The sequence below is a fragment of the Erpetoichthys calabaricus genome, chromosome 8 (assembly GCF_900747795.2).
Source record: "Erpetoichthys calabaricus chromosome 8, fErpCal1.3, whole genome shotgun sequence".
NCBI classification, from domain to species: domain Eukaryota; kingdom Metazoa; phylum Chordata; class Cladistia; order Polypteriformes; family Polypteridae; genus Erpetoichthys; species Erpetoichthys calabaricus.
The window spans coordinates 187500430-187519760 of NC_041401.2; the positions used below are offsets into that span (position 1 = coordinate 187500430).

General features: G+C 41.4%; 1 protein-coding gene across 4 annotated transcripts in view; it reads right to left on the reverse strand.

Annotated features, from left to right (window-relative positions):
- The window catches only part of LOC114656379 (nck-associated protein 5-like), a 771015-nt gene that overhangs the window by 131784 nt on the left and 619900 nt on the right, over window positions 1-19331 (reverse strand). The window lies entirely within an intron of this gene.

A 19331-nucleotide genomic window follows, 5' to 3' on the forward strand; every position in this document is an offset into this window, starting at 1 on the left:
CCACAAGATAACGAGCCAAACGCACTGCTGAGGCCACACAGGAGTTTATCAAAGTGAAAAAATGGAAAATTCTTGAATGGCCAAACCAGTAACCTGATTGAAATCCAACTGAGCAGGCCTTCCATATGCTGAAGAAGGAACTTAAAGAGGACAAGCCCACCAAAACAAGTAGCAGCTGAAGATGGCTGCATTGGAGGCTTGGCAGATCACCACCAGAGAAGACCCTCAGCACCTGGTGATGTCTGTGAATCTCAGACTTCAAGTATCCATTGCATGCTGGGATATGTGACAAAGAACTAAATATGACAATGGCTTTAATAGACCTGCTATTGTCCAAACATTATGGTGCCTAAAATCTATCTATCGCCAACTATACCAAAATTAATATCTATCAATCTATCTATCTATAACAAAATTAATATCTATCTATCTATCTTGCCAACTATACCAAAATTAATATCTATCTATCTATCTATCTATCTATCTATCTATCTATCTATCTATCTATCTAGTGCCTTTCACATCTATCTATCTATCTATCTATCTATCTAACTATCTATCTATCTATCTATCTATCTATCTATCTATCTATCTATCTATCTATCGCCAACTATACCAAAATTAATATCTATCTATCTATCTATCTATCACAATAGCCTGATTCGAGATTCTTTTCTCACTTTTTGTTTCTCGTTATGTCTCCTCCACAGAAATACAGCCCTGTCGTTTACTAAGCAATAATGCCAGTGCTGGTTTAATGACTGAACATCGCTGGCAGTGCTATGAAGTTGCCGTGCCCAGCAGTTGCAGTAAAGGCCAGTGGTTGGCCTTCATCAGGCGTCTTTGATTAAACGATTTTCGAGAATGGCTCTGGCTCGCTGATCCACTGGTTATTGTTCATCGTGCTTTTAGGAAAATCCACTCAGCAGAATTTAATGAGAAAAGAAGTGCTACGTATAGGAGACACTACCCCTATAAAACAAATTACTAATACGAGATACAAAACAAAATATATTGCTTTGTGCTTTGTGGGTTACCCCTCCACAGCTCTCTCTGTGTGTGTAGCCGCGTTGCAATTTTCCCAATATGAATTTGTTTCTTTTTGTTTAAAGTTTTAGATTGTTATTTAGTCCTTGGTGTTTTGTTAATTGCAAAATTATGATTTATGACGACCATCACAACCCCATTTTTGCTGCGTTCCAATATACTCTTGATCCTGAAATTTCTTGCGGTGATTTAATTTTCATCTTTTATTTTGAAAAGCTCAGCAGTTCATTTTTTGCTAATGGCAGCCGTATGACTTTTAATGTAGACCATAGGTGAGAGCAGACTGAGGAGAAAGGGGAAAAGAAAAAAGGTGCACACGATCCAAAGCTGTGTGAAGAAACAGCACCTTTTATACAAAGCTTTAAGGCTATTTATAGCAAAGGAAAAACGGAAAATGACTTTTAAAAAAGGAACGGGGTACGGCTCATTAGTTTGTGTCACTGATGGAGGGCAGTTGGTTACAGACATACAGCACCTTTAAAAAGCATTCACCCCCCTTTGCAAATTAAGTTTTTACATTTTATTCTTATACAACACTAGGGGGCTTCGCTCGCCAACCCCCCTGCCTGCACTACACACCAGCAACTTTGCATCTCTGCCACTCGCCTATGTGGATTTCACTTTCACCAAACGGCAAATTTTTTAATTCTACGCCTCTTTTTCGGGAGGAACACTTTTCCCGGATGGCAACACGAATTAGACGATCCACAAGTCTCCGACTTAAACTTTAAAGCCAAACAATATCTACATACTTCTGTCATATCACCTACGTCCATTTATTCAATCTCTTTTCGCTATTACCTTTACGTCAATATCGCACTGAATTTTGATTACGTGTTTGAAATTACATCGTGACAACACAACGTATAACTGTCTGTGAGTGAATGGCGTTTCTTTCTCTCTAGGTGAACTGTGCCTGCCAATAGCATTCACACCAATGAGAGATGATTGAACTGTGGGCGTGGCTGTAAATGTTTTAGAAGTGGGCGGGACTTTTCCAAATCTCTTTGCATAAAGTTTTGTGTCGCGGGGCTTGAAATTTTCTCTCGCGTATATGGATTTCACTTTCACCGAAGATCAAATCTTTTATTTCTCTTGGAAACGCCTCTTCTTTGGGAAGAAATACTACTTTTCCCTGATGGCAACACGAATCAGACGATCTACAGTTGTGCTTGAAAGTTTGTGAACCCGTTAGAATTTTCTATATTTCTGCATAAATATGACCTAAAACATCATCAGATTTTCACGCAAGTCCTAAAAGTAGATAAAGAGAAACCACCGAAACAAATGAGACAAAAATATTATACTTGGTCATTTATTTATTGTGGAAAATGATCAAATATTACATATTTGTGAGTGGCAAAAGTATGTGAACCTCTAGGATTAGCAGTTAGTTTGAAGGTGAAATTCGAGTCAATGGGATGACAATCAGGTGTGAGTGGGCACCCTGTGTTATTTAAAGAACAGGATCTATCAAAGTTTGCTCTTCACAACACACGTTTGTGGAAGTGTATCATGGCACAAACAAAGGAGATTTCTGAGGACCTCACAAAAAGACTTGTTGATGCTCATCAGGCTGGAAAAGGTTACAAAACCATCTCTAAAGAGTTTGGACCCCACCAATCCACAGTCAGACAGATTGTGTACAAATGGAGGAAATTCAAGACCACTGTTACCCTCCCCAGGCAGTGGTCGACCAACAAAGATCACGCCAAGAGCAAGGCGTGTAATAGTTGGCGAGGTCACAAAGGACCCCAGGGTAACTTCTAAGCAACTGAAGGCCTCTATCACACTGGCTAATGTTCATGAGTCCACCATCAGGAGAACACTGAACAACAATGGTGTGCATGGCAGGGTTGTAAGGAGAAAGCCTCTGCTCTCCAAAAAAACCATTGCCGCTCGTCTGCAGTTTGCTAAAGATCACGTGGACAACCCAGAAGGCTATTGGAAGAATGTTTTGTGGACGGATGAGACCAAAATAGAACTTTTTGGTTTAAATGAAAAGCATTACGTTTCGAGAAAGGAAAACACTGCATTCCAGCATAAGACCCTTATCCCATCTGTGAAACATGGTGGTGGTAATATCATGGTTTGGGCCTGTTTTGCTGTATCTGGGCCAGGACGGCTTGCCTTCATTGATGGAACAATGAATTCTGAATTATATCAGAGAATTCTAAAGGAAAATGTCAGGACATCTGTCCATGAGCTGAATCTCAAAAGAAGGTGGGTCATGCAGCAAGACAACGACCCTAAACACACAAGTCGTTCTACCAAAGAATGGTTAAAGAAGAATAAAGTTAATGTTTTGGAATGGCCAAGTCAAAGTCCTGACCTTAATCCAATCGAAATGTTGTGGAAGGACCTGAAGATAGCAGTTAATGTGAGGAAACCCACTAACATCCCAGCGTTGAAGCTGTTCTGTATGGAGGAATGGGCTCAGATTCCTCCAAGCCGGTGTGCAGGACTGATCAACAGTTACCGGAAACGTTTAGTTACAGTTATTGCTGCAATGGGGGGTCACAGCAGATACTGAAAGCAAAGGTTCACATACTTTTGCCACTCATAAATATGTAATATTCGATCATTTTCCTCAATGAATAAATGACCAAGTATAATATTTTTGTCTCATTTGTTTAACTGGTTTCTCTTTATCTACTTTTAGGACTTGAGTGAAGATCTGATGATGGTTTAAGTCATATTTATGCAGAAATATAGAAAATTCTGACGGGTTCACAAACTTTCAAGCACAATTGTACAAGTCTCTGACTTAAAGTTTAAGTCTGAACAATATATTCGATCTCTTTTCGCTGTTCCGTTATTTCACCAAGTTCCGTTTGTTAGCGCTAATGCAATCTTTACTATCATTTTTTTTTCAAGTTTTGAATTTTCGTACTTCCATTATCTCTAACCTGCTCTGCATGTGTATCGCGGCAACGTTTTTGAATTCTTTACGACGTTCTACTTTGTCATCTACTCTTTGTGTTTTACTTCCGGCCCCAGGTCTGGTTAAATCTTGACACCAAGTCTCGTCTCGTGGGACGTGAAAGTGTCTCTCTGAAAAAGTCACTTCTCGTCTCTCTTCCCAAGATTTTTTTAATAATTATAATAAGAGAGATTACACCACAGTGGATATAATTTGGATTTTTTAGATAACAATTAACAGGAAGAGACAGAATATTAGTCTTGCAGAGTCAGATGTATAATCTACACGTCTCTGGAGACACCAGGAGTGACTTGTGCTTAAAGGTGGGTGGGGACAATTAGACGGGCTCACCGAGTGTCACATTTCTAAACCAATCCGACGCCTCATGAAGGCGGAGCTCCAGGTAGGGGCAGGATATGAGATCTTCAAACAGACACAACACATCAATCAACAGCCACGAGGAGAGGATAAATGTAATATTAATTATACTTACTGTATTGTCATATACGTTTCTATTTTATTTTTATTATTATTTTACTTTAGGCTTCTTGCAAAAATATTTTTGACAAAAAACAATTAAGACAAGAAACAGAATGAGGTCAAGGTCCCTTGCCATTTAATGCAGACTGTTCCTACTAATGTTTATGCACTACTGTTCTAGCGCCTGTTATTGTAACGGGCTTAATGTCTAGTATATAAATATATATGTATATACCTCACTTGGATATTCTAAAGAAAAATCATTAAATTCCATTGATCTTTTAGCATATAGTAGCTTGTGATGATGTTAAGTATAGGAAATGTGGGGAATCTGCTTAATAAGCTACTGCAGTAATCGATCATATTGCTTTTTAGAGTGGTGGGTAAAAGCTTACAAATGACAGTAGGAGTGGGTAGAAAAAAATAAAAAGAAGAAGTACAAGAGCAGAATGTAGCCTCTTCTCGCTGTATTTCTGTGAAGTGGAGATATAGCCGGAGCTGTCAGGACAGTATTAAATGGGGCATTGTTAAATTGAGTGGCTCAGATAAGGGGCTTCGCTTTGCTATCAAAATTCCAGATCAGCGGGATTGAATTTCCTGCATACTGCACAGTTGCAGAGTTTCATACTCCTTCGCTCTCTTTCTGCTAACTGTGACACTGCAAGGTCAGCCTTAGATAGGCTTATTGGTCCAAATGGAGCACTTTTTAAATGTAAGAAAACACTTTCGATTAAAAGGTTAAAAAAAAAAAAAAGAGCAATCGTGCAAGATCCAAAAAAAAAAAAAAAAAAGAATATGAAAGATTACTTCATTTTTTTTTTTTGTTTTTTTCCTCCTCATTTTCTCAGGCAATGAAACCAGTAGAAGTAACATGATGTGCGTTCTCTGACCTTGCCAGACAATAAAAAGTTCAGTGATTATGCAACATCCTAAATGTTGGTAGCTGAGGCCGGTCGTACTGCGTAAAGATTTCGTGTCTTTGCTTTATCCCCGGCCTTTAACTAACATCTCAACCTGCCGTAAAGGATGCGGTTGGCTCTGGAAGTACAAAGACTTTGTATGCTGCACATAACTGAAGAAGTGGCTCCGAACAGGAATACAATGGAGGACCTCCACCGCTGCTGTTGTTTAATGCCTGTTTGCTGCACCTGTTTTATGCATTATGGGGAGTCTATACTGGGAGATTAGGGTGCAGGTTAGGGGCAACCTCTGGATGGGAGATCAGTTTATGATAGGCCTTCATTCCTGGCATTTAACCTTCAGCAATTAATCTGAAATTGGATGAAACAATAATGGCGTTCCACTAGTGTTGTAATCCAAAACTGTGCTGCCTGTTTGCTGCACCACTTTTGTGTATTAGAGAGTGTCTACACTGGGAGCTTTGGGTGCCAGTTAGGGGCAACCTCTGAATTAAACATCAGTTCATGTCAGCCTTCATTTCTGTCATTTATACTTCAGTAATTAATCTAAATTGGGTGAAACAGTAATGGTGTTCCACCAGTGTTGTAGTCCAAAACTGCTCTGCTCATTTGCTGCACCACTTTTGTGTATTACTGAGTGTCTATACTGGGAGCTTTGGGTGCAGGTTAGGAACGACCTGTGAATACGACATCAGTTCATGAGTTTCTCCACTTTATAAAAAGAAATGGATCTAACATGGATGAAACAATAACGGCGTTCCACCATTGTTGTAGTCCAAAACTCATCGGTTCATTTGCTGCACCTGTTTTGTGCATTACGGGGAGCCTATACTGGGAGATTAGGGAGCAGGTTAGGGGTAACCTCTGAATAAAACATCAGTTCATGTCAGCCTTCATTCCTGTCATTTATAATTCACCAATTAATCTAAATTGGGTGAAACAATAATGGCATTCCACCATTGTTGTAGTCCAAAACTGCTCCGCTCGTTTGCTGCACCACTTTTGTGTATTACAGAGTGTCTATACTGGGAGCTTTGGGTCCCAGTTAGGGGCAACCTATGAATAAAACATCAGTTCATGTCAGCCTTCATTCCTGTCATTTATAATTCACCAATTAATCTAAATTGGGTGAAACAATAATGGCATTCCACCATTGTTGTAGTCCAAAACTGTTCTGCCTGTTTGCTGCACCACTTTTGTGTATTACAGAGTGTCTATACTGGGAGCTTTGGGTCCCAGTTAGGGGCAACCTATGAATAAAACATCAGTTCATGTCAGCCTTCATTCTTGTCATTCATAATTCAGCAATTAATCTAAATTGGGTGAAACAATAATGGCGTTCCACCAGTGTTATAGTCTAAAACTCATTGGTCCATTTGCAGCACCTGTTTTGTGCATTACGGGGAGACTATACTGGGAGATCTGAGTGCAGGCTGGGAGTAACCTCTGAATAAAACATCATTTCATGTCAGTCTTCATTCCTGTCATTTATGATTCAGCAATTAATCTAAAATGGGTGAAACAATAATGGTGTTCCACCATTGTTGTTGATTAAAACTGATCTGCTTGTTTGCTGCACCATTTTTGTGTATTACAGAGTGTCTACACTGGGAGCTTTAGGTGCCGGTTAGGGGTAACCTCTGAATGAAACATCAGTTCATGTCAGCCTTCATTCCTGTCAATTATAATTCAGCAATTAATCTAAATTGGGTGAAACAAGAATGGAATTCCACCATTGTTATAGTCCAAAACTGATCTGCTCGTTTGCTGCACCACTTTTGTGTATTACTGAGTGTCTATATTGGGAGTCTTGGGTGCAGGTTAGGAACGACCTGTGAATACGATATTGGTTCATGAGTTTCTGCACTTTATAAAAAGAAACGGATCTAACAAGGATGAAACAAGAATGGCGCTCCACCATTGTTGTAGTCCAAAACTCATCTGCCCATTTGCAGCACCTGTTTTGTGCATTACGGGGAGTCTATACTGGGAGATTAGGGAGCAGGTTAGGGGCAACCTCTGAATGAGACATCAGTTCATGTCAAGCTTCATTCCTGTCATTTATAATTCAGCAATTAATCTAAAATTGGATGAAACAATAATGGTGTTCCACCATTGTTGTAGTCCAAAACTGATCTGCTCGTTTGCTGCACCACTTTTGTGTATGACAGTGTCTCTATATTGGGAGCCTTGGGTGCAGGTTAGGAACGACCTGTGAATACGATATTGGTTCATGAGTTTCTCCACTTTATAAAAAGAAACGGATCTAACAAGGATGAAACAAGAATGGCATTCCGCCATTGTTGTAGTCTAAAACTCATCGGTCCATTTACTGCACCTGTTTTGTGCATTACGGGGAGTCTATACTGGGAGATTAGGGAGCTGGTTAGGGGTAACCTCTGAATAAAACACCAGTTTATGATAGGCCTTCATTCCTGTCATTTATAATTCAGCAATTAATCTAAAATTGGATGAAACAATAATGGCGTTCCACCACTGTTGTAGTCCAAAACTGATCTGCCTATTTGCTGCACCACTTTTATGTATTACTGAGTGTCTGTAGTGGGAGCTTTGGGTGCAGCTTAGGAACACACTGTGAATACGACATCAGTTCATGAGTTCCTGCACTTTATAATAAGAAATTAATCTAACGTGGATGAAAAAATAAGGGCGTTCCACGGCTGCTGCTGCTCAAAACTGATCTGCCTGTTTGCTGCACCTGTTTTGTGCCTTATGGGAAGTCTATGATGGGAGATTAGGGTGCAAATTAGGAACAACCTCTGGATGGGACAACAGTTCATGTCAGCCTTCATTCCTGTCATTTATGATTCAGCAATTAATCTAAAATCGGTGAAACAAGAATGGCATTCCACCATTGTTGTAGTCCAAACTGATCTGCTTGTTTGCTGCACCACCTTTGTGCATTACAGGGTGTCTGAGCTTTGGGTGCAGGATAGGAACGACCTGTGAATATGATATCAGTTCATGAATTCCTACACTTTATAATAAGAAATGAATCTAACATGGATGAAACAAGAATGGCGTTCCACCACTGCTGCTGTTCATTTGCTGCACCACCTTTGTGCATTGCAGGTAGCCAATACGGAGATATTCGGGTGCAAGTTAGGAATCTACTATATATATGCAAAGGCAAACACATCCTAAAACAGTAATCCAGTTTGTAGACATTGAGTCGTTGAGATCAGATGTTTCTAAACCCCTCAGAATTCATTGTGCGTCTGTCGTCAGCAGTTCCATCATCAACAAAGAGAAGTGTGCCAGCCATACATGCCCAAGCCAGAACACCCACAGCACTACCATGTTTAACAAACGAGGTGGTCTGCTTTGCATCTTGGGCAGTCCCTTCTGGACTCCACACTTTATACACTTATATCCCATCCCAAATGGCATATAACAGAGACATATGCATTGCATGGTGCACTGCAAATGTTAATGCTGAGGTCTGTGTTGATTACGTAATATTTCAGCTCGTCTGATACGGGTATCACAGCTACTAAAAGGATAAGTGTCTGTGTGTCTGAACAGTTGCTATTTCTCTGCTATTCCAACAGATGGCACATCACAAACATTTGCAATAATAACAAGGCTTGTATGTGACATTCCACCAGCATTAACTCTGCTTTTACGAATCCCATCCCAAATGGCATATAACCGTCACTCTGATGAGGTTCATCTTGGTCTTGTCGGCCCACAAGACCTTTTCCCAGAATTCTGCAGGCTCTTTGAAGTTCTTTTTCACAAACTGTCATCTGGCCGTCCTGTTTCTGTGGTTTGTATCTTGCAGTCTGTCCTCTGTGTTCCTGCTCATGAAGTCTTCTGCTGGTAGTCATCTCTGACACATCCACATGGGCCCCCCTGAAGTCTGTTTCTGGTCTGTCAGTCAGGCGTTTGGGGGCTTTTTCTTGACCATATTGAGGATTCTTCTGTCATCAGCAGTGATGGTCTTCTTTGGCCTAGCAGTCTCGTTGTGATTACTGTGCCCACCAGTGTGTTCTTTCTTCTTCATGATATTCCAGACACTTGATTTTGGTCATCCTGAGGTTTCCCCCGATGTCTCCAATGGTTTTATTCTTGTGTTTCAGCCTCACGATGGCTTCTTTGACTTTCACTGGCACAGCTCTTTTCCTCATGTTGAACTACAGACCCCAAAGGGTAGAAGCAAGCTGAGGTGTCTTATGGAACAACAAACACCTGGGACGCCAATTGTCCCAAACATTATGATGCCCTGAAATGGAGGGGCATGTAGATAAAATGTTGTGTGACTGAATCCCCCTGAAATGAAAAGTCTGCAGTGTGCACTTTAATCACAATGTCCGAATTGTGTGATTTGGAATCTGAAACTGTGGAGCAGAGAGGCAAATCAAGGAGACGGGTGTCTTCGTCGCACACATGATGGAGGGCACTACATGGTACAGGACTGAGCGGTCCGATTTGCTCTCGGACGTCTTGGCTTTGCCCGCTCTTATGGCTTACAGGCCTGCCAATTAGAATGTTTCACAGAGAAAGTGCCGGTGGCTGCCAAAATTCATAACAATTTTCCCGAGGATTTGTGTCACCTTCAGCCTCTGAATCAATCAGCAACACGGGGTGCAATTAAAGGGAGACTTGAGACAAATTCAAAAGGGATAAAAAAAAAAAAAAAAAAAGAAAGAGAGGCACAGTGACAAACATAATTGAACAAAATGTCAACACCCGGGTCCTTCATTTGCATTTTCTGCAAGACATATCTATCAAGTTTATTTTAGGAAGCAGGTAGAGAATGAGGAACTGGATCAGGCTGAGCGTGAGCGTGAGTGTGTGTGAGTGTGTGTGTGTGTGTGTGTGTGAGTGTGCGTGCGTGTGTGTGTGTCTGCTGGATTACTCTTAGCTCACAAGTAGAATAAGTCAATAAGATCCTAAAATATTACAGCATGGTGGCACAGAGGTTGGTGCTGTCACCTCATTCTGTGTTCAGGATGAGTGGAGATGGCAGCTCTCCCTCTATCTGGGTGGGCTTGTTCTCGGGGAGGGGGGGGGGGATTCTACTTGTCCTTCATTTTCCCAGTTCATTGGTTGCCGATAAAATCGGTTCCCAGCTTTGTGACCCTGATCAAGGCCTGATAAGGGATAGATGGCCAACCTATTAAAGGATTCTAGGCAGCAGTAATTTCTCAGTTTTTCCTAACGGCCTTCAAAAACAGAAAGTTCCTGCTAGATCCCATTCTTCGATTACTTAGAAGGAAAAAGATTTTAAATTCTTTTTTTTTTTTTTCTTAAAGGTTAAAGCCAAACAATTCATGACATTAATATTAAACCCTAAGAACGAAGATGGATGTTCACCTCTAGAATGCAAATGGTGCCATTTCAGCGAAACACAAGGAGTACCTGCACACGCTCCGTCTTACTCAGTAATGGTTAACGCTAACCGTGCGTTTCAGCGAAGTGACGGCAGACATAAACAAAGCCCGCGTAGACGGCTCAGACTTTATTTATCAGGTTGCTGATCCTTGGCCAGCAAATGCAACATCAGTCTCGGCATTTAAAACAAGGCTGAGGAGCCGTTATTTCAGATTAGCCTACTCTTGGCAGGGCTGTTTGGCACCGAGCTGCTAAATGCTTCATTATCGGTGGATTTTATTAATATTTAGTACATCGCTATACTTCAAGTGAGCCGAACTGTAATTGTGTGTCTCCCGTGCACAACAACCACCTAAGCCACAAGACATGGCATCCACCCAAAAATGACATGTTTTGTATGTTACTTACCTCATGTATTTTATAATAATGGCCAAGAAAAAAAAAGTTTAATCTTGTATGTTCATGCAGAACAGAGATAACAAAGTCTCTGATTGAAGAGATGCTGTCAGACATGCAAGTGTGGGGAGCGTTTAGTGGGATTACTAGCCGTGCCACCCGCCTAAGATGAGTGGAAATCTGAGAAATCGACATAGACATCAGCGTATTCAACATTAATGTTTGCAGTGCACCATCTATAGGAATGTATTTTATAATCCATATGCAGTAATAAAATGCCTTGTGTTTGTCATTCCAACAGATGGCACATCACATACATTCGTAGTAATACCATGACTTGCATTTGTCATTCAACAAGCATTAACTCTGCTTTTACAAATCCCATCCCAAATGTCATATAACAGAGACATATGCATTGCATGGTGCACTGCAAATGTTAACGCTGAGGTCTGTGTTGATTACGCAATAGTTCAGCTCGTCTTAGATGGTTAGCACAGCTACTAAAAGGATAAGTGTCTGTGTGTCTGTACAGTTGCTATTTCTCTGCTATTCCAACAGATGGCACATCACAAACATTTGCAATAATAACAAGGCTTGTATGTGACATTCCACCAGCATTAACTCTGCTTTTACGAATCCCATCCCAAATGGTATATAACAGAGACATATGCATTGCATGGTGCACTGCAACTGTTAACGCTGAGGTCTGTGTTGATTACGTAATATTTCAGCTCGTCTTAGACAGGTATCACAGGTACTAAAAGGATAAGTGTCCGTGTGTCTGTGCAGTTGCTATTTCTCTGCTATTCCAACAGATGGCACATCACAAACATTTGCAATAATAACAAGGCTTGTATGTGACATTCCACCAGCATTAACTCTGCTTTTACGAATCCCATCCCAAATGGTATATAACAGAGACATATGCATTGCATGGTGCACTGCAACTGTTAACGCTGAGGTCTGTGTTGATTACGTAATATTTCAGCTCTTCTTAGATGGGTATCACAGCTACTAAAAGGATAAGTGTCCGTGTGTCTGTACAGTTGCTATGTCTCTGCTATTCCAGAAGATGGTGCATCAAAAACATTTTTGGTAATACAATGCACTGCAAATGGCATATATATATATATAACACAGACACAGTTGGAATCACCATTAATTTTACTGAATCAGCCCGCAATCTAGGAGTTATCTTTGACTCTAGCAGGTCATTTAAAGTGCATATTACAAAGTTGTCCAAATCGTGTTTCTTCCATCTTAAAAATGTTGGGAAATTAAGGCGCTTTCTAAATAAACAGGATTCTGAGAAATTAATTCATGCATTTATTTCTAGTAGGATTGACTACTGCAGTGCGATGTTCAAACTGTTCTTTATACAGCCTCCAGTTAATCCAAAATGCTGCTGCAAGAATTATTACAAGAACAAGAAAATACAAAGGCATAACTCCAGTTCTTAAATCCTTACACTGGGTTTAGGGCAGATTTCAAAATCCTCCTTTTAACATATAAAGCCTTAAATGGCCGAGGTCCGGCTTACTTGTCTGAACTTATCATGACTTACAAACCTGAGTGCACATTAAGATCTCAAGATGCCGGTCTGCTTATGATTCCAAGAATTAATAAAATAACAGTGGGAGGTCAAGCACTTGTCATTCCAACAGGTGGCACATCACAAACATTTGTAGAAATAAAATGCTTTGAACTCATCACTCCCACAGGTGGCACGTCAAAAACATTTGTAGAATTGAAATGCCTTGCACTTGTCATTCCAACGGGTGGCACATCACAAACATTTGTAGCAATACAATGCCTTGCACTCATCATTCAACAGGTGGCACATCACAAACATTTGTAGCAATAAATACCTTGCATTCGTAATTCCAACAGGTGGTGCATCACAAACATTTGTAGTAATAAAATGCCTTGCACTCATCATTCTAACAGGAGGTGCAGTACTAAGATTTGTAGTAATAAAATGCCTTGCACACATCATTCCAACAGGTGGCACATCAGAAACATTTGTAGCAATAAATACCTTGCATTCGTAATTCCAACAGGTGGTGCATCACAAACATTTGTAGTAATAAAATGACTTGCACTCGTCATTCTAACAGGAGGTGCAGTACTAAGATTTGTAGTAATAAAATGCCTTGCACACATCATTCCAACAGGTGGCACATCAGAAACATTTGTAGCAATAAATACCTTGCATTCGTAATTCCAACAGGTGGTGCATCACAAACATTTGTAGTAATAAAATGACTTGCACTCGTCATTCTAACAGGAGGTGCAGTACTAAGATTTGTATTAATAAAATGCCTAGTACACATCATTCCAACAGGTGGCACATCAGAAACAGTTGTAGCAATAAAATGCATTGAATTTGTCATTCTAGCATATGGAGTATTACAAACATTAGCACTGTTTTTACGAATCCCATACCAACTGCCATATAACAGAAGCACAGCAACTGAATGGACTGTCCTGGAGTGGAAAATCTTTAATTTTTCTAACTGCGGGCTGCTTATATTAAGTTTTATTTATTTTGCTCATACAAAACAGGATGATCAGAATTTGTAGGAGTTTAATTACAGGCATTGCAAGCATCCTTTCTTGCACATTCTTCCTGTATTGTACTAGTATATTATAATGCTGGCGCATCTGTGTTAATTGGTTTACAGCTTAATGGTGGAGAGAAAAGAAGGCAAGTACACGCCACAGAGCCCCAGAACCTGTTATAACTTGGGGGCAGATGGACGCCATAGGACTAGAAGTAACAGAATCAGATTATCGCTTGAGAAAGGGAGTCGTATGAAGAGATTAAAAAAGACCAGACGCTCTGATCAGAGTCATTCATCGTAGGGACAAGACGGCCAAACAAGTGTGTGCAATGTCACATGCCCAGACGTGCTGCGCTCCCCTCCACAACAATGTGAGCGTGTAATCTGATCTCTCACTCTCCCTCTATATTACAATTGCGGGATCTGTTTGACTGCCCCTCGTACCTCCACCTGAGCGCTCATTAGCTGTTGGCTCTCGCACACACGGAGTGCCCCCCTCGAGTCGTAGACTCGTCGAACTGAGTCACTTGGTATGTCAGGCTAGACGAGCAGAAATCACAGGGGCGCACCAACATTATGGAAATGAAATACTACAGGAATAACGAATGAACTGTCAGGAATGACCTTTAGCTCCGCCCCCTGGTCTTTTCTTTTACCAGTAATTTGCCCTTTGGCCCCTCCTATCCGTGCCTGTAGCTCCACTCCTAATCCACCCGACTTCCTTTACTATTTGCAGCAGGCAGCTATGAGGAATAGGGAATGCAGGTGGTTTTGGACCTGATAAACAAAATGGAGACTCGTCTGTTCTGATGTCTCATATTTTAAGTAACCACAACAGAAGAGAAGAAAAAAAAAGGGTAAACGAGCTGAGATCGTGCTTGAAGTCGGTTGAAGTGTTCGTACAGCGCCGGCTCTGTCAGGCAGCATGTTATTTGATTTCAGGAAAATACTTGGGGAAATGTGAAACTGGGCTGGAAAGTCATCCAGGAGTTGTGTAGTTTGTCACCCCCTGCCAAGGCCGGTTTGTGTAATCTGACATCCTCAGGCGGCGAGATCATCGAGTTTGACATCCCCTCTGCCGAGGAACGGATTGTTATGCTTCTAAAATAAAATGCACCTCTGTTTTCCACTTCTTCACATTCTCATAAAACACAAATAAAATCATAATCTTATTGTGTGTGTGTGTGTGTGCGCGCTCTAAAAAGATGATTAAAAGCGTTTTACAGCATGAAATCATTGCCGTCTGTGGTCAGAAGCTCGTTTCAGGTCTGCTGAACCTTCATAGCTGCAAACATGCAGGCTAAAAGTCATTTATTTAATTAGCGTTTCAGAAACCGTGTGCGGTGTGTTGATTAGCCGTAAAAAATATAAAAAAGAGCAGAGCTGTGCGCACAAACACCTTCCGTAACTAAGAAAAAGTTAACAAATCTGCCGGCGGCAACTCATGCATTAAATTCGCTTAAGGGGGCCAACTAAGAGAAACACCCCCTTAAACAGAAATAAGTGATGCTCTTCCTTCACTTTATGTTGTGGATATTGGTGATGTGCATGAAATGGCTGCATTGAGATTTAATTATACTACCGACATATTTGATAGAGCCGAGAGCAAACGTAAAGAGACGCGTATAGCAGGGGGACCAGCGCTAGAGTCGGCCACGGTCAAGACAGCATCAGCCCCTTCGTTTTTAAGATAAATGTCTTGTCACACATGGGAGGCAGCTAAAGGGTTCGAATTGTGACAATTCCATGTCTGACCAGGGGGTGGCGAGGTGCACTGACTTTTTCTCTTAATCCTTTGCAGACCATTCTCAGGTAATTCCACAGGGAGCTGGCGCCTGTGATGCCAAGATGATATTACTTCTAGTTCTTGCGCCCCGTGATGATGTTTTGGGAACGGGGCATGTACTTTCCCAAGCCCGGGACAAACCACCCACTCGGAAACTCTCCCACCTGGTTATTCTCTGCCCAAATGACGTCACTTCCGGTCCGGTCCAGCTGCCATCTTTGACACATGTCATCAGTTCTGTTTTGGAGATGAACCAGACACACCTCCTTGATGCACACCTCCCTTTTGCAAGCAGGGCATAATACAGTGGCGTAGTCGGCAGGATGTGAAGATCATAGAAGGGAAGGGGACTGGACCTGAAAATTAACCAGGTGGGAGAGTACCGTGGCCGAGATTCCGAGTGGGTGGTTCGTCCCGGGGTTCAGAAAGTCCAGGTGCAGACTCCACTCCCAAAACACAAAACCGGAAGTGGCATCATCACGGGCACCGAAACTGCCGTCATCTGGGCAGGAAGTGACATCGTCACGAGCGCCGAAACCCTGTAGAATTTCCCGTGAATGGTCTGCAGAGGATTGAAAGAAAAAGTCAGTGCACCTCACAACCTCCTGGTCAGACATGGAATTGTCACTATTCGAGTCCTTTAGCTGTCTTCCATGCGCACGTGTGTGACACTCTTGGCTTGGCTTCCTAGGACGACTTTGTGTTTTATCTGGTCTTTTAAAATGAGTGTCCTGTCTCCTGGCTGGGGTACAAATTCATGTTTTGTCTGTTTTTGAGTCTTTTTTTAATGTTAATGCTATTTTTGTTGATTATGTGCATTATTCTTTGTTTTTGATTTGGCTGCTGTGTGTTATGGTCCAGGTGTTTTGTGGGCAGTACCCTGAAGAGGTGGGGCCACCTGTCAATCACCGCCCAGGGACTGCCCTCCGCCCCATAAATCCAGAGAGTCTCCCACAGCTTCCTGATGGTTCATTTCGAACGTGGCATGGAGTGGTGAGTTGACTTGTGTTAACTTGATGGATTGGATTTCTAGATATGTTGATGCTCTGCTCTGTTTTTTGACAATTCTATCAGTATCTCTACTGTTTGCTTTGGAATTAATTACCTTATGGCTTTACAGGCAACTCCATTTTTGCCTTTTGTGCTCCAACGGAGCGTCATTCTTGTTACAAGCGGTTTTGTGAAGAATAAATCTTTTTCTTTATAAAGACTCCATGTTTGCTTGGTTATCAGCCAGGGTTTCACGGTGGTATCCCCCTCTAGCAGGCATTATTGGAAGTGTTTCTGGGGATTATGTGCTTTGGGACTCCTAATTCACAACAATAAGATCCTAACTTTGGCTTCAGACTCTGACATGAACATCTTTGATTTTGTTTAGTGAAATTTCTACCACTGCCAGTCCATGACAATGAGTTCCTACCTGTGGCTACTGACTCCGACATGAACATCTTTGATTCTGTATGCTGAAAGTTCTACAACTCATTGACCAGAACAATGGCCTCCTACCTGTAGCTTCTGACTCCGACGTGAACATCTTTGATTTTACTTACTGAAACTTCTACTACTCAGTCCATGACATTGAGTTCCTACCTGTGGCAACTAACTCCGACATGACCATCTTTGATTCTGTTTGACCAGGATAATGGCCTTCTACCTGTGGCTTCTGACTCCAACATGATCTTTGATTTTTCTTACTGAAAATTCTACCTCTCCTAGTCAACGACATTAAGTTCCTAATTTGACTAATGACTCCTACATGACCATCTTTGATTCTGTTTGCTGAAAGTTCTACCACGCCTAGTCCATGACATTAAGTTCCTATCTGTGGCTGCTGAGTACTACATGGATTTGATTCTGTTTGCTGAAACTTCTACCACTCCTAGTCCATGACAATGAGTTCCTACCTGTGGCTGCTGCCTTTGACATGACCATCTTTGATTTTAATAATTAAAAGTTCTACCACTCCTTTACCAGGACAACCTGTGGCTACTGACGCTGACATGACCATCTTGATTCTGTTTGATGAAAGTTCTACCACTGCTAGTCCATGACATTAAGTTCTTACTGGTGGCTACTTACTCTGATATGACCATCTTTGATTCTGTTTGTCGAAAGTTCTACCACTCCTTGTCCAGGACAATGGCCTCCTACCTGCAGCTGCTGACTCTGACATGACCATCTTGATTTTGTTTATTGAAGGTTCTACCACTCCTAGTCCATGACATTAAGTTCCTCCTGGTGGCTTCTGTCTCCAACATGACTATCTTTGATTTTAATAATTAAACGTTCTACCACTCCTTGACCAGGACAATGAGTTTCTACCTGTGGCTACTGTCTCCGACATGACCATCTTGATTTTGTTTGCTGAAAGTTCTATCACTGCTAGTCCATGACATTGAGTTCCTACTGGTGGCTTCTGTCTCCAACATGACTATCTTTGATTTTAATAATTAAACGTTCTACCACTCCTTAATCAGGATAATGAGTTTCTACCTGTGGCTACTGTCTCCGACATGACCATCTTGATTTTGTTTGCTGAAAGTTCTATCACTGCTAGTCCATGACATTGAGTTCCTACTGGTGGCTTCTGTCTCCAACATGACTATCTTTGATTTTAATAATTAAACGTTCTACCACTCCTTGATCAGGACAATGAGTTTCTACCTGTGGCTACTGTCTCCGACATGACCATCTTGATTTTATTTGCTGAAAGTTCTATCACTGCTAGTCCATGACATTGAGTTCCTACTGGTGGTTGCTGACTCTAGCATGACCATCTTGATTTTGTTTGTTGAAAGTTCTACCACTCCTTGACCAGGACAATGCCCTCCTACCTGTGGCTGCTGACTCCAACATGAGCATCTTTGATTTTCTTTAGTGAAAGTTCTACCAGTCCACAGACCATATACTCACCATTCTGTACATCTGAGATTCTCTAACATAACATTCTCAATGCCACTTTGTCCAGTTCTTTAATTTAATGAGATCATTACTGGTGAATTCAGTTGGGAAGTGAATTCTAGATGGTAATCAGGGAGGAAGCCCTTGTTTACACGCCGGGTTGTGGAGCTCATCTTATTCTGTGATTATGGAGCGTTGCTGCCAAGGGGTGGCTTATCACATTTAATGAGTGGCCAAAAAAAAAATCTGATGAAACAAAATAGTAAGTCATGGAGTTGACGCAGAGAACCTGACGGCTTTTAAAGAAGCATTCCGATTAGATACAGGGAACAAAGGTGCCTGCAGGACTTCTTCTCCCTTACAGAGCGGTGTATGCTCTCAGATCATTGTCTATTGTGCTGTTAATGCTTTGGGAAACCAATTTACCGGGATGAGCTAAGCCTCTCTTTGTTTGGAATCTGACAATCTAACAATGCATCTGAAGTAAAAGTTATCTGGCGACCGATCGCTATTTTATATACTGCTTTTCAATGAGGCATGGTACACACAATCACACGCATTCTCAATCCCCATTTAATCCAAACGACAGCTGCCGGAATTTTGATCCTATCTTGGACACATCTGCAGGGACCGACCCTTGACAGAGTACCGGTCCACCAAGAGACCCGCTCACGCACCCGAGAGCCAATAACAATCAAGAAAACCAGGAAGGAAGGTTAAGTCGCGGCCTAGTGACAGGATTTCACCCCTGACTCAAGTCTCCATTCTCCTCTTTATTAATTTGATTGCTTTCGATGGATTTTTGTGCTATTAAATGTCATTAAATATGTTTTTGATTTCTCTGTTTGTACTTTGCCATTATTATTTAGTTGTAATGCTACTTACAGTAGGTATTTATTAGTTTTTTTTGTTATGTTCCTTTAGGTTGAGCCTAAGGGGGCAGGGCCTCCAGACAC